The sequence below is a fragment of the Ursus arctos genome, unplaced genomic scaffold (genome assembly GCF_023065955.2).
Source record: "Ursus arctos isolate Adak ecotype North America unplaced genomic scaffold, UrsArc2.0 scaffold_61, whole genome shotgun sequence".
In the NCBI taxonomy this organism is placed as follows: domain Eukaryota; kingdom Metazoa; phylum Chordata; class Mammalia; order Carnivora; family Ursidae; genus Ursus; species Ursus arctos.
This window is the reverse complement of record NW_026623080.1, coordinates 99,510-114,035: the sequence shown is the minus strand read 5'-3', so window position 1 is coordinate 114,035 and position 14,526 is coordinate 99,510. Positions and strand designations below refer to the sequence as shown.

The 14,526-nt window shown below is 43.8% G+C and overlaps 1 protein-coding gene across 4 annotated transcripts in view; it reads left to right on the top strand.

The window, feature by feature from the left end:
- Positions 1-14,526, top strand: part of LOC125281827 (NF-kappa-B-activating protein-like) — a 215,375-nt gene that overhangs the window by 159,398 nt on the left and 41,451 nt on the right. For 2 of the 4 annotated variants that reach the window (XR_008957911.1, XR_008957912.1), the window contains one exon: positions 1,024-2,209. The exons of the other annotated variants lie outside the window; for them this stretch is intronic. The gene's annotated coding sequence lies outside the window, so the exon portion shown is untranslated. Of the gene's footprint in view, positions 1-1,023; positions 2,210-14,526 lie in introns of those variants that run through there. 4 annotated transcript variants of the gene reach the window in all.

Below are 14,526 nucleotides of genomic sequence, written 5' to 3'. Positions count from 1 at the left end.
GAGCCACCCAGGCGCCCCAAGATACGGTATGATTGTTGAATCTGATCCAAGTCGTCTTGGATTTGGATCAAAATCAGAAGAAGAAGTGCTTTCACAGAAGAGCGTACCCGAGTGCTAGCAGTTTCTGGGTCAAGCCCGGCAGCGAACACAGGTGCTTCTTGAGCTGTAGGCAGGTCTGCCGCAGGGCCGGTCCGAAAGACTACTTCGGATGCCAGATCGTGGATGACCAAGTTCACTGCCACAACTGCTCCAAGCCAAAGTGCCCTTTGGCGGCCACCTGGAATCAGGTAACCGCTTACCCGTCTCGAAGCTCACTTCCCAATTCCATTTCCCCACAGGAACCTGCTTCTTGAGAACTTCATTTAAGGAGCTCACCAGGAGGGACGCCCGAGTGGCTCAGTCGGTGAAGCGTCTGCCTTTGGCTCAGGTCATGATCCCAGAGTCCCGCCATCGAGTCCTGCGTTGGGCTCCCTGCTCAGCAGAGAGCCTGCTTCTCCCTCTGCCTGTCGCTCCCCCTGCTTGCATTCTCTTTGACAAATAAATAAATAAAATCTTTAAAAAGGCGGGGAGCTCACCAGGACATTCCCAGGTCTGGAGCCAGGCCTTGATCTATTCTCTTTCCGACAAGAATGTTGCTTGTGTCTCACTTTAGGGTTAAGCAGATTGAAACCCCCTCTTGCTGACCCTGAAATCAGCAGTCCTCAGCAGGGCAAGTGTTATTTTGTAATGCTGGCCATTTACCTTGTAAACCTGCTGAAGTCCCATCATCCTGGGGAATATTCCAGGCTTTCTTTTTGCGAGCTTGGTGTCTGCAGCCCACATCCTGTAGATGGGTTAATTTGGTTATTTATAGCATGTAAGCAAGGGACAGCCACACTTGGTTGGCTCTTGAAGTGAGAAGGTTTTACATAGTGAAGCACCTAAATTGGCCCAGAATCCAAAGGATTTCCTTGTGTGATAGCATCAGGGGCAGAACTGGAAGGGACGGCATCCAACCTGGTTGTGTGTTCTGCTTCCTTCCAGGTGGAAGAACTAGTGCAAGAGGAATCATTTGCATATTATGACCACGTTCTCCTCCAGTCCTCCTTGGACCCGATGGGAGTGTAGCGACTTGCTCCCGTCCAGGCGGCCAGCATGATGGAAGAGCCAAGCTCACCCTGGGAAAGGGTGTCCGCCACGGTTATGCCTTCTGTATTCTGTGCCGACCCACCTCCCTTCCAGTCCCTCCAGACAAGATGACCGTAGTATGCCAGGATGTGTGAACTTGACAAACCAGAAAAAGAAAGTCTCTTCATTTTAGTGCTTATTTCAACAGATGTTTAGGCTCTGGGCACCGTTCTAGGTTCTGGGAATAAACTGTCAAACAAAAGACACAAAAACCTCCGACTGCATGGAACGTGCCTCTACTGGTGGGGATGCAGGTGGTAAGCCAAGTAAATAAGGGTACGATGAGGTGCTAAGAGCTAGAGGGAAACAAATGGAGCAGGGACATGGTGTAAAATGTTTCCAGGAGAAGGGTAAGAGATGAAATTTTAGTGAGGGTGGGCAATTAAGAGCCCCTGGTGAATTTGTTTTGAGTGTAGGCCAGAAGAAAGTGAGAGAACAAGCCTTTACAGATATCTGGGCCGGGGGTGGGGGTGGCGTAGGGCTTTCCAGGCAGAGGGAAGAGCTAGGTAATTTCTACCCCTGAGCATAGCATGGAGATCATGGGTAACAAACGAAGAACCCTATAAGCCACCTCGATGTTGCTTCCATGGCACAAATCTTTGCTCAGTCAATGAGCCCTTTAGCACAGTCCCCAGATCTAGGCTCAGAAGCCTCCCCAACACAGCATGTATGAATTCGCCACTGCTGCCGTAGCAAATGACCACAAACTTTGTCACTTAACACAAATTTCTCATCTCCCGGTTCTGTAGGCCAGCAGTCTAGATAATAAGTAGCTTTGCTGGATCCTGTTTACAGTGTGACAGAGGTAAAGTCCTGGTGTGAGCAGGGCTGTCTTTCTTTCTGGAGACTTGGGGGATGAATTCACTGCTAAGGTCATGCAGGTTTTTAGCTAAATTCGTTTCTTGTAGTTTGGGGATTGAGGACCTCCTTTCCTGTTGTCTGTCAGCTGGAGGCAGTTTTTGCTTTTAGAAACCTTCTTCTCATGCTTTTTTTTGTTTTTTAAGATTTTTATTTATTTATTTGACAGAGATAGAGACAGCCAGCGAGAGAGGGAACACAAGCAGGGGGAGTGGGAGAGGAAGAAGCAGGCTCATAGTGGAGGAGCCTGATGTGGGGCTCGATCCCAGAACGCCGGGATCGCGCCCAGAGCCGAAGGCAGACGCTTAACCGCTGTGCCACCCAGGCGCCCCTCTTCTCATGCTTTTTGTGCGGCCTTCCTTCCACAACAGCTGGTGGCGTCCCTCTCACAATCTGAATCTCCCCCACTGTTCCTTTTGCCACAAGTCTGTTGCCTGTAGTCAGGTGAAGTTCTCTGCTTTCTATTATAATTCTTTTTTTTTTTTTAAAGATTTTTATTTATTTGAGAGAGAGAGAGTGAAAGAGAAACAGAGAGCATAAGAAGGGGGAGGGTCAGAGGGAGAAGCAGACTCCTCTCTGAGCGGGGAGCCCGATGCAGGACTCAATCCTGAGACTCTGGGATCATGACCTGAGCTGAAGGCAGTCACTTAACCGACTGAGCCACCCAGGCACCCCAAACTCTCTGCTTTTAAGATCCTTGTGTGATTAGATTGGCCCCACCCAGCTAACCCAGGATAATCTCCCTATGTTAAGGTCCATAACCTTAATTATATCTGCCAAGTCCTTTTTTTTTTTTTTTTAAGATTTTATCTATTTATTTGAGAGAGAGCACGAGCTGGAGTGGAGGGGCAAGGGGCAGTGGGAGAGGGACAGGCAATCTCAAGCAGACTCCCTGCTGAGCACAGAGGCCAATACAGGGCTCCATCCCAGGACCCCAAGATCACGACCTGAGCTGAAGTCAGACCCTTAACCAACTGAGCCACCCAGACGCCCCTGCCAAGTCCTTTTTTGGTATATAACGTAACATATTCACAGGATACAGGGATTTGGGCATGGACATCTCTGGTCAACTATTCCATCTACCCCAAGACACTCCAGAGAGTGGCACTAGCAGGCATAGGAAGAGGGGATGAAACTTGTTTGCCTTCCCTGATCCAGATAATGACAGGGAATTCAGGCCTTTCACATCCATACAGCTAGACTTTGGCTCAGCCCATTGCACCTTGTGTGTTAGCTTTCTTTCCTCTTTTTTAAAGATCTTATTTATTTATTTATTTATTTATTTATTTATTTATATGACAGAGAGAGACAGCCAGTGAGAGAGGGAACACAAGCAGGGCGAGTGGGAGAGGAGGAAGCAGGCTTCCAACGAATCAGGGAGCCCGATGCGGGGCTGGATCCCAAGACCCTGGGATCACGCCCTGAGCTGAAGGCAGATGCTTAACGACTGAGCCATGCAGGCGCCCGTGTGTGTTAGTTTTCTATTGCCATGTTAACAAGTTTCTATTTCCATGTTAGCAAATTACCAGAAACGTAGCTGCTTAAACCAACTGAAATTTATTATATCATAGTTTCTTTGTGTCAGGAGTATGGGCATAGCTTTGCTAGGTCCCCTATTCAGGGTCTCACAGCCTGTCATCAAGGTGTCAGTCAGGCCATGTTTTTATCTGGAGTCTTGACTAAGGAAGCATCTACTCCCAAACTCATTTGAGTTGTTGGCAGAATTCATTTCCTTGTGGTTTTAGGACTAACGTCCCTATTTGTTAGCTGCCTATCTGCCAAAGGCCACTCTCAGCTTCTAGAAGCTGCCTGAAATTCCTTGCTGTGGGGCCCTCACCATAGGCAATCTCACATCATTGTAGCTTACTTTCTCAGAGCCAGCGAGGGAAGTTTCTCTCTCCAGTCCGCTAACATATGTAGTCTTTTTTTTTTTTTTAAAGATTTTATTTATTTATTTGACAGAGATAGAGACAGCCAGCGAGAGAGGGAACACAGGCAGGGGGAGTGGGAGAGGAAGAAGCAGGCTCCCAGTGGAGGAGCCTGATGTGGGGCTCGATCCCAGAACTCCGGGATCACGCCCTGAGCCGAAGGCAGACGCTTAATGACTGAGCCACCCAGGCGCCCCGACACTAAATAAAATTTTTGTACCCAAAGTGTGTGAGGACTTCACTTTTCAAAGTGCTTTCATAACTGTTAATTTCACATTGCTTGTTCTGAACATCACACCCATTCAAAGTCAAATGGCTTACAAAACCAAACTGCGTGCACAAGTGTATACACACACACACACACACACACTTCTAATTTTGTTCTCAGACCTGCTTATCCTGGGATACAGCACCCCTGATGTGGGGCTCTGGAAATGTAGACACTTTTCTACTAACCTGAGTAGGTAAATCTTTTGGTGCATAAAAGAAGAATCTTAACATTTTCAATAGAGACAGAACGATGTTTGCTTTAAATTTTATTGCCCCTTGTGTTTGTGACTGAATTGAACCTAGTGATAATTGCCTAACGGAGGAAATTCTCATTATATTTAATCATTTCATGACATGCTTCAGACCTTGTGATAGAGTGCAGGGCTTGCCGCCAGGTGTTGATTGGGATTTAAAAAAAAATCATTTACCATTTTAAATTGCACATCTCAAATATAAGCAATTTTCAATGTTAGCATGAACATGTAACTACTACATTCCACTTTCAGCATCCATGTTTGCTTTGTACCTATTGCTTATCGGAAGGTTTGCTAATTACTTATGTCAGTCAAGTGCCTGCCTTCCGCTCAGGTCTTGATCCGGAGGTCCTGGGATCGAGGCCTGCATGGGGCTCTCTGTTCATGGGGAGTCTGCTTCTCCCTCTCACTCTCCCTCTGTTCTCTCTCTGTGTCTCTCAAATAAATAAATCAGTCTTAAAAAAAAAAAAAGAAGGTTTGCTAATTATTTAGCTGAGGAACACTTGCTAATAAGTATTTTGTTTTACTAGCCACAGTAAATATTAAGCATGAAATAAAAGGTATTTATCATGCTTCCTGTCTATCTCAACCCTGCACGGGAAAAGGTAAGATTAGGTAATGGTTGTACTGGATCTCTTTGGAGAAGTGAGTTTCTCTTTGGTTTTATAGTCCTGATGTTTTTCATTTCTATCCTTCCCTCCAGAAATTTGATGGGTATAATCATGTGAGATGACAGGTACTAGCTATATGCAATATTTCTGCTGGATTTGCTTGGGTTCTCTGTCAAGAGCAAACCCTTAGAAGCTTTTTAGTGATCCTGCCTCTACCTGTTTTAACCAGTATAGTCTACCGACTTCCCCAGGCACAAGAGTAACTTTGTTGGGGTTATAATTTGCAGAACATAAATCTGGTGCTTAACTAAGTCCTCAAATTTATTTAGAAATCCCCTTAAATGTATTACAAGTATTAGCGACATTTTATATAATTTTCTTGAAAATGAATTTTATGATGGGACCGTATACCATGTCTGGAAATACTTATTTTTATATCCTTTCTTTTCCTCATTTATTTTTATTGTCAAATCATTTCAAATACTCAGGAAAGGGGCGCCTGGGTGGCTCAGTTGTTAAGCATCTGCTTCGGCTCAGGGCGTGATCCCAGAGTCCTGGGATCGAGCCCCGCATCAGGGTCCTCAGCTGGGAGCCTGCTTCTTCCTCTCCCACTCCCCCTGCCTGTGTTCCCTCTCTCGCTAGCTGTCTCTCTCTCTGTCAAATGAATAAATAAAATCTTTAAAAAAAATACTCAGGAAAAATGAAGGAATACTAGGATTATGACCCTGGCACATCCTTCACCTATATATATTTTTTTAATTAAATGTCGTATTTGTTTTCTGTCTCTCTGTCTCCTAAACCTTGTGAAAATAAGTTAATTGTCATGACAATTGTAACTCTAAATATTTCCATCAGACATCTCCTTTAAAAAGGAAATGTTCCTTCATAACCACAATGCTATTGCTGCATCTAAAACAATTAATAATGTCATAATAGCATCATACACCTAATCTATATTCAAATTTCCCCAATTGTCCCAAATGTCTTTTATAGCTCTTTTTAGAATAAGTAGGTCATGCATTACATTTATGTTGTATTTAGATATTACATCTCTTCAGGTTCTTTTAATCTATGATACATCTATTTCCCACCTTTCTTATGACATTGGCTTTTTAAAAAGTTGTTTTGGGGCACCTGGGTGGCTCAGATGGTTAGGCGTCTGCCTTTGGCTCAGGTCATGATCGCGGGGTCCTGGGATGGAGTCCCGTGTCGGGCTCCTTGCTCAGTGTGGAGTCTGCTTCTCCCTCTGCCCTCTGCTGCTCCCCCTTCTTGCGCTCTCTTGCTCTCCCTGTCAAATGAATAAATAAATCTTAAAAAAAAAAGTTGTCTTGTAGATTGTCCCACCTCCTGGATTACTCTGTTTTATTATGGTGTCATTAAATTTGTTCCCATATTTCCTGTATTTCCCATCAACTGCAGGGTAGATCTATCAACATAACTGAATCAGTTCAGGTTAAAAATTTTGACAGGAAGGGCTCCTGGGTGGCCCCATTGGTTGAGCGTCTGCCTTAGGCTCAGGTCATGATCCAGGGTCCTGGGATCAAGCCCCACATAGGGCTCCTCGCTCAGCGGGGAGCCTGCTTCTCCCTCTCCCTCTCCCTCTGCTGTTCCCCCTGCATCTGTGCTCTCTCTCTGTGTCAAATAAATAAATAAAATTTTAGAAAAGTTTGTTTTGACAAGACTACTTCATAAATGTTAATGTTGTTTTCCTCCTTTTTAAGCTGGCAGTTTCTTACATTTTTATATTTTTTATTTTTTGAAGATTAGAGACTGTGACAGTCAACAATGCCTAGCTAGAATTTATTAACGATAATGTAATTTTTTCCCAGGGTATCCATTTTTTAAAGAAATTAAGCATAGTTGACACACAATGCTATATTAGTTTCAGGTGTACAACATAGTGATTCCACAATTCTATACATTATGCAGTGCTCACCATGATAAGTGCAGTCACCATCTGAGCTGGTATTCTTTTATTTTTTCATTATTATTTTAAGATTTATTTATTTATGGGTCACCTGGGTGGCTCAGGTGGGCAAGCATCTGCCTTCGGCTCTGGTCGTGATCTCTGGGTCCTGGGACTGAGCCCCGCATCAGGCTTCCTGCTCGGCAGGGAGTCTGCTTCTCCCTCTCCCTCTCCCTCTCCCTCTGCCCCTCCCCACCACTCACTCTCTCTCTCTCTGTCTCTCAAATAAAGGAGGGGCAGAGGGAGAGGGAGAGAGAATCTCAAGCAGACTCTGCACTGAGCACAGAGCCCGATGTGGGGCTGGATCTCACAACCTTGAGATCACGACCTGAGCCAAACCAAGAGTTGGATGCTCAAATGACAGCAAACCAGGCGCTGCTGAGCTGGTATTCTTTTAAAAAGAAATCTTTCTTTTTTATCCCTGGCCCTCTCACCTCTCTCTCTTCTTCCTTCTGACCCTCAGTCTTGTCTTTCCCTTTCTCTCTAATTATGGACTCGTGTGTTTTATAAGCCAGTGGATTATATTTTCATTATTTTTTATTCTTTTTTTAAGACTTTAAATTTTTATTTATTTATTGAGAGAGAGAGTGCAAGTGAGAGAAGGGGCAGAGGGAGAGGGAAAGAGAGTCTCAAGCAAACTGCATGTTCAGCATGGAGTCCAACACCGGGCTCCATCTTACGACCCGGAGATCATGACCTGAGCCAAAATCAAGAGTTGGAGGCTTAACCGACTGAGCCACCCAGGTGCCCCCATTATTTTTGATTCTTTATTTTGATTATTCTCTTTGATGGTCAAGTTGCCTCCCACATTTGCTAATAAAAGTTCCTTTAAACTACACGTGATCCCTTCTGGCGTGGCCTTATTGGTCTTTGAGCATGTACTTGTTTTCTGGAGCAAAGATTTCCTGAGCAGCTCTTTTACTTTTCCTGCTCCAGACCTAAGATCAGCCATTTTACCAAGGAACTCTGATTCCTTAACAAGAAATAGTATCTTGAAACCCAGATCTTGGCAGAAATAAATTATTTTAGAACATGCCAGTACTCATATATATATTTTTTTAATTCTACACCCAACGTGGGGCTCAAGCTCCCAACCTGGAGATCAAGAGTTGTATGCTCTTTGGACTTAGGCAGCCAGGTGCCCCAGGATTCCTGTTTTAAAGGTGTGTGTTGTGAAACCAAATCACACAGTGCCCCCTACAGCACCGCAGTTGTAACAGAATTATTCTTCGTGTACTCAAGCTTTTCGCTTCCCTGGTCATGTATTCTAAATCTATGATTTTGAGTAGTTGAAATAAATAAAATACCTAATCCATGTGGCATGTGGCAGATCTTGAAGGTACTAGATATCATTAATCCTGGTTTTTAAATTATAGTCCGCTTCCATTTTAAAGCTGATACCTGGACAAAATAGCTTAAGATAATCTTATAAGCTTTCTGTATGTAGCTTATTTTGGTAGGAATTATGATTTGGCCCATGTTACATCTCATCCTGGGACAGAGAAGTGAGGACAGGACAACATGTCTTGTTCTTTAAACGTCTTATCTATGTTACTGTAATTATTCCCAGCCTACAGATGACAAAACTGAGTGTTAGGGAGGGTAAGTGATTTGACCGAGTCCCTGTGCCTACAAGTGGCAGAGCTCAACCTTCACCTCATGTCTGCCTGACGTCAAGTCCCTGCTCTAAACTGCCATGCTGCGGTGACACTGGATAAATGAACAGGTGTGTATAGAGCCTCTGCGATATTACATCTTGGGGGACGGGGGCAATATAAGAGAGTTTGAGCCAAGGAGCCCTGCCATGAAGTACTGGAGTCCGGTGTGGGGGATAGCCTACATTTTAGGTAGTATAATAGGAAGCCGGTGTTTTGGCAACTTCAAAGTAATATTCTACAGAAGGAAAGTTCCAGAACCGACTGAGACAGGGGCGCCTGGGAGGCTCAGTCGTTAAGTGTCTGCGTTTGGCACGGGTTGTGATCTCAGGGTCTGGGGATCAGCCCGAGTCCAGCTCCCTGCTCAGTGGGGAGTCCGCTTCTCCCTCTGCCTCTGCCACTGCTCCTGCTTGTGCGCGCTCTCTCTGTCAAATAAATAAATAAAACCTTGAAAAAGAAGAACAGACTGAGGGGACGCCTGGGTGGCACAGCGGTTGGGCATCTGCCTTTGGCTCAGGGCGTGATCCCGGCGTTGTGGGATTGAGCCCCACATCAGGCTCCTCTGCTGGGAGCCTGCTCCTTCCTCTCCCACTCCCCCTGCTTGTGTTCCCTCTCTCACTGGCTGTCTCTCTGTTGAATAAATAAATAAAAACTCTTAAAAAAAAAACAGACTGAGACAATACAAAGAATAGGAAGAGAAATGAACACTTAATAGGGTTATGGTGGGTTTTAAAAAAAGATTTTATTTATTTACTTGTCAGAGAGAGAGAGCACGCGCGTGCGCACAAGCGGGGGGGGGGGGCAGAGGCAGAGGGAGAAGTAGACTCCCCGCTGAGCAGGGAGCCCCATGCGGGACTCGATCCCGGGACCCTGGGATCATCACCTGAGCCAAAGGCGGACACTTCACCAACTGAGCCCCCCAGGCGCCCCAGGCTGCTGGGTGCTATGGTGCTTTGAGAGAATTTATCCTCTCCTAAATTGACTAACATCCCCGACCTGCCACTGTACCCACCGTGCACACCAGGGATCATTTGGGTGACGTTGCCCTCATTATAATCTTTCCTCCTCGAGCCAGAGGAGTTGCTTGGATCGGAGAAGGGCTGTTCTGAATAACTTTCAGGCCAGCTTACTCACAGCAAAGCTGGATTCATTCAGTGCAGTGGAGTGGAGAAGAAACAAAGCTATGCAGAGGAGTCATCAGGAAAGGAGAGAAGGTAGGATTTCAGAGAAAGAAGTTAAAATGCTCTCTTTTTGTCCAGGTGTAAAAAAATGCACCATGTGGTATGATCTTCCTGGTTGTTCTAAGGTACCTATGTTCTTGGCAGCATTTGGGAAGATTATGTTAAAATGGAGTAACCCTGGCTGCTCAAGATATGGAAATCAAATGGTTTTCCCTCGGCTTTGGCGGAATACACAAAGTGTAAACTTGCCGAAGCTTAAAAGCACTGTTTTCTCACTCTTTCCATAAAGAAGGTATAAGAATGTGGTTTATATTTTCACTCGGTCCTGCTGCTTAAGACATTTTTGTACATATTCTGAGATAATATAAATTGAACAAATTATAAGCTTTAGAAATGGAACACAAAGAGAATATTAATTATTGTAACATACTCCAGACTCTAAAAGTCAAATACTCAATATTTATTTCTTCCTTCCAAGTCTTACTTAAGCAGCGGGGGTCTAGGGTTAAACTTACAGTCCCTTCAATCTTCGAGCAACACCACATTTCAAGGTATCGAATCAAAACTTTCTCTGTTGAGGGGGCACCTGGGTGGCTCAGTCAGTGAAGCGTCTGACTTGGGCTCAGGTCATGATCTCCAGGTCCTGGGATCAAGCCCCACATCGGGCTCCCTGCTCAGCTTGGAGTCCGCTTGCCCTTCTCCATCTGCCCTCCCCCACTTGTGCACATGTGAACATGCTCTCTCTCTCTCTCTCAAATAAATAAATAAATAAAACTATCTGTGTTAGAATTTTTTCTAATTTCTAATTAAAAAAAAAACTATCTGTGTTAGAATCCTCTGGGAGTACTCTTTACAACCAGAATGGAGACGCTTTAACGACTGCGCTACCCAGGCGCCCCTACAACCAGAATGGGAAGGTGGAAGTCTTATTAAAATTGTGCTATGAATTGTTTTATTATTTTCTCTCAAGACCACATTCCATTGCCTCCAGATTAATCACATTCCTTCCATTTTTAATTTCTGCCTCATTCTCCTGGAGACATGGTTTTACTCTGGCCGATTAGAAGGAGCAGGACATTTTGAGCTTCCGCTTTCATGGACTTTGTTTTCACAGGTTCACTTATATTGCTACTTTTAATACCAAGCGTGCTTCGTGGGTCACCTGATATATATCAGTAACGGAGCCCATCGATTTTGAGCCGAATATAGCATCTAGATAGATGTGTAGGCTCAGGAGAAGGTCACAGAAGCCCTGTCCCTTTTCCTGAGTGATCCAGTTTTCATTTCAAGGTGACTTTCGTTGGCTACTGCCCTATCACCCAGCTAGTCCTTTATCTGGTCCTACTTTCATTGAGTAAGGACAATTTTAATGAAAACTGTATTGTGCTGAAATGAAAGAAACCTTAACATTTCCCATGCTGAACCAGAATGTTAAAATTTTTTTTAAGATTTATTTATTTATTTGAGAGAGAGAGAGAGAGAAGGGGGGGGAAGCTTGCACTCAGGGGTAGGGGCAGAGGGAGAGGGGGAGAGAGAGACGTTCAAGCAGACTCCCCACTGAGCCTAGAGTCAGATATGGGCTCCATCTCACAACCCTGAGATCATGACCTGAGCCAAATTCAAGAATCAGACGCTTCACTGACTAAGCCACCCAGGCAACCTTGAACCAGAATTTTTTAACACACTGCCCTTTGGGGCTCCTGGGTGGCTCAGTCGGCAAAGCATCTGCCTTCGGCCCAGGTCATGATCCCAGGGTCCTGGGATTGAGCCCCACATCAGGCTCCCTGCTCAGCAGGGAGTTTGCTTCTCCCTCTGCCCCTCTCCCCCACTCGTTCTCACTCTCTCTCTCACAAAAATAAATAAATAAAATCTTTTTAAAAAATAAATAAACTGCCCTTTATAACTCATTCCACCTCTCTTTTCTGGGTTAGTACATACTCAGACATAGCACAATTCATATTTGCATTTAGTTCCAAACCTAACTTTATGTACTCCTTTTTTTTTGTAAGATTTCATTTATTTATTTGTCAGAGAGAGAGAGAGCACAAGCAGAGGGAGCAGCAGGCAGAGGGAGAAGCAGGCTCCCCACTGAGCAGGGAGCCCGAAGCAAGACTCGATCCTACAACCCTGGGATCATGACCTGAGCTGAAGGCAGATGCTTCACCGAGTGAGTCCCCCAGGAGCCTCTAACTTTATGTGCTTCTTAAGGCATTTTGTAATGTTTCATACGAACTGTGCTTATTGCCCTCTTGCCAGACTGGTCTTCCAGAGAGTTATTTTGGCTTCATAGCTAGATCCTTGCTTCTTGGTTTTTATTTCTTTTTAACCTTATGGCTTGCTGAATAGCTTGATGGTGAAGTAAAGAAATTTTTTGCAATAGAGGGCTGAAGAATTCAGCTACCTTAGACTTTTTCCCTAACCGGTCTTAGAAAATTAAGGAACTGATGTATTATTTCAATGGTAAATAAGAATTTTTGGCTGAGTGTACTGCGGTTTCTACATTCTAGCTTCAACTATTCATCTGTAGTTATTCTAGTTTAACTAGTTGCCCAATGCTAGGTAATCTGTACCACTAAATCTAGGACCATAAGAGATAAGAATCAGGATTGTGAGAAATGGTTTTTCAAACAAATTTCCTGGTATCTTTAGCTATCCCTAGTAAACTAGTTACCGAGCTACAATAGCTATTTATAGTGCTAAATAAAGAAATAATGGCAAGAATAAATAAGTAATAGCAAGAATAAATGACCTGATGGATAAATAAATATAAATAAAATAGTAAGAATTGGGGTGCTTGGGTGGTGTAGTCGGTTGAGCAACTGACTCTTGGTTTCTTGTTTTTTTTAAACACTTTATTTATTCACTTATTTGAGAGAGAGAGAGAGAGCGAGAGAGAACATGAGCAGGGTGAAGGGCAGAGGGAGAAGCAGGCTCCCTGCTGAGCAGGGTGCCCGATGTGGGACTTGATCCTGGGACTCCAGGACCATGACCCAAGCCAAAGGCAGACACTTAACCAGCTGAGCCACCCAGGCGCCCCTGACTCTTGGTTTCTGCTCAGTCATGGTCTTGGGGTGGTGAGATCTAGCCCCAGTGGGCTCTCTGCTTGTTGTGGAGTCTGCTTGGGACTCTCCCTCTCTCTGCCCCTCCTGCTCATGCTCTCTCTCTCTCAAATCAATCAATCAATCTTTACAAAAAATAGTCAGAATTAGGGGCACCTGGGCGGCTCAGGCGTTGTCTGCCTTCAGCTCAGATCATGATCCTGGAGTCCTGGGATCGAGGCCCACATTGGGCTCCCTGCTCAGCAGGGATTCTGCTTCTCCCTCTGCCCCTCTCCCTGGCTCGTGTTCTCTCTCTCTCTCAAATAAATAACTCTTTAAAAAAATAAAATAGTAAGAATTAATACATGCTAGTGATACGAATGGTTTTTCAACTTCCTACTTCAATTATTCTTCTCAGCATATCTAGCTACCTCTTAGTAAATAGTTTCTACTATTCTCAATAATACTAACTCAATATTATCAAAAGAAATAGACGTTGGATTTGAGAATAATGTCTTGATTCACTTCCTGGTCCCAAATATTTATTCTGGTTATAAATTTTTACTTAGCTCCATTTAACTAATGACCTAGGTGCCACTAGATGAGCATACTAGTCACTCATTTTTCCACTGGTAATAGGAATTTAAATTTGAATAAAATGTTTTTTAGGTTATTGGCTTCTACCAGTTTTTCTACTTATCTCCACTTATTTCTAGTTAACTAGTTCCTTTGATCACCTGGTTATCTGTAGAGGTAACTCATTATCCCAAAGAGAAATAAGAAGAGGTGAGTAGAACATGTTTTCAACTTGCTGGATTCAACTAATTATTTTAATTATCACAACCGTAGTTTACTCATCCCCCAGGTGTCATGAGTTGTCAAAGTACTAACGCATTATGCCAACAAGAAATATGATTAGAGTTGAGAAGAGTGCTTTTTTTTTTTCTGGCTTACTCTAGTCATTCTAGTTACCTCCAGTTACCCATAGAGAGCTAGTTTTTTGGATGCTACCTCTATAGTCTCGCTTCTAGGCTCTGTAGTTCTGAGGCAGTGTTCCAGCAAAGAATTAGAACAAAGTATTACAAGGCTGTGTTTTTCAGCTCTCGGGCTTCAAATACTTTTTCTAATCATATCCAGTTACCTCTAATTAACTGGTAAAATAAGTACACAAGCTGCCTATAGTACTAACTCATTCTTATACCAAAGGAGAAGAGCTTAGAGTGGTGACTCATGAATGTTCAAGGTCTTATTTTATTTATTTATTTTAATTTTTTTAAGTACACTCTGCCCTCAACGTGGGGCTCCAATGCATGACCCTGAGATCAAGAATCATATGCTCTACCCACTGAACCAGCCGGGTGCCTCCAATTTCTGGTTTTAAATATCCTCTGGTAATTTCCCGTTAACTTTATCACCCACCTAGGTACCACTATAGCTATTTGATCTAGAGTACACATTCTTTTTTTTTTTTTAAGAAGTAGGGATTTAAAATTGTTGTAAAGGATGTGTTTTCTAGCTTCTGCGCTAGTTATCTTTAGTTGTCTCCAGTTTGGTAGTTCCTAGGTACAACTAGTTATATAGAACTAACTGATTATGCT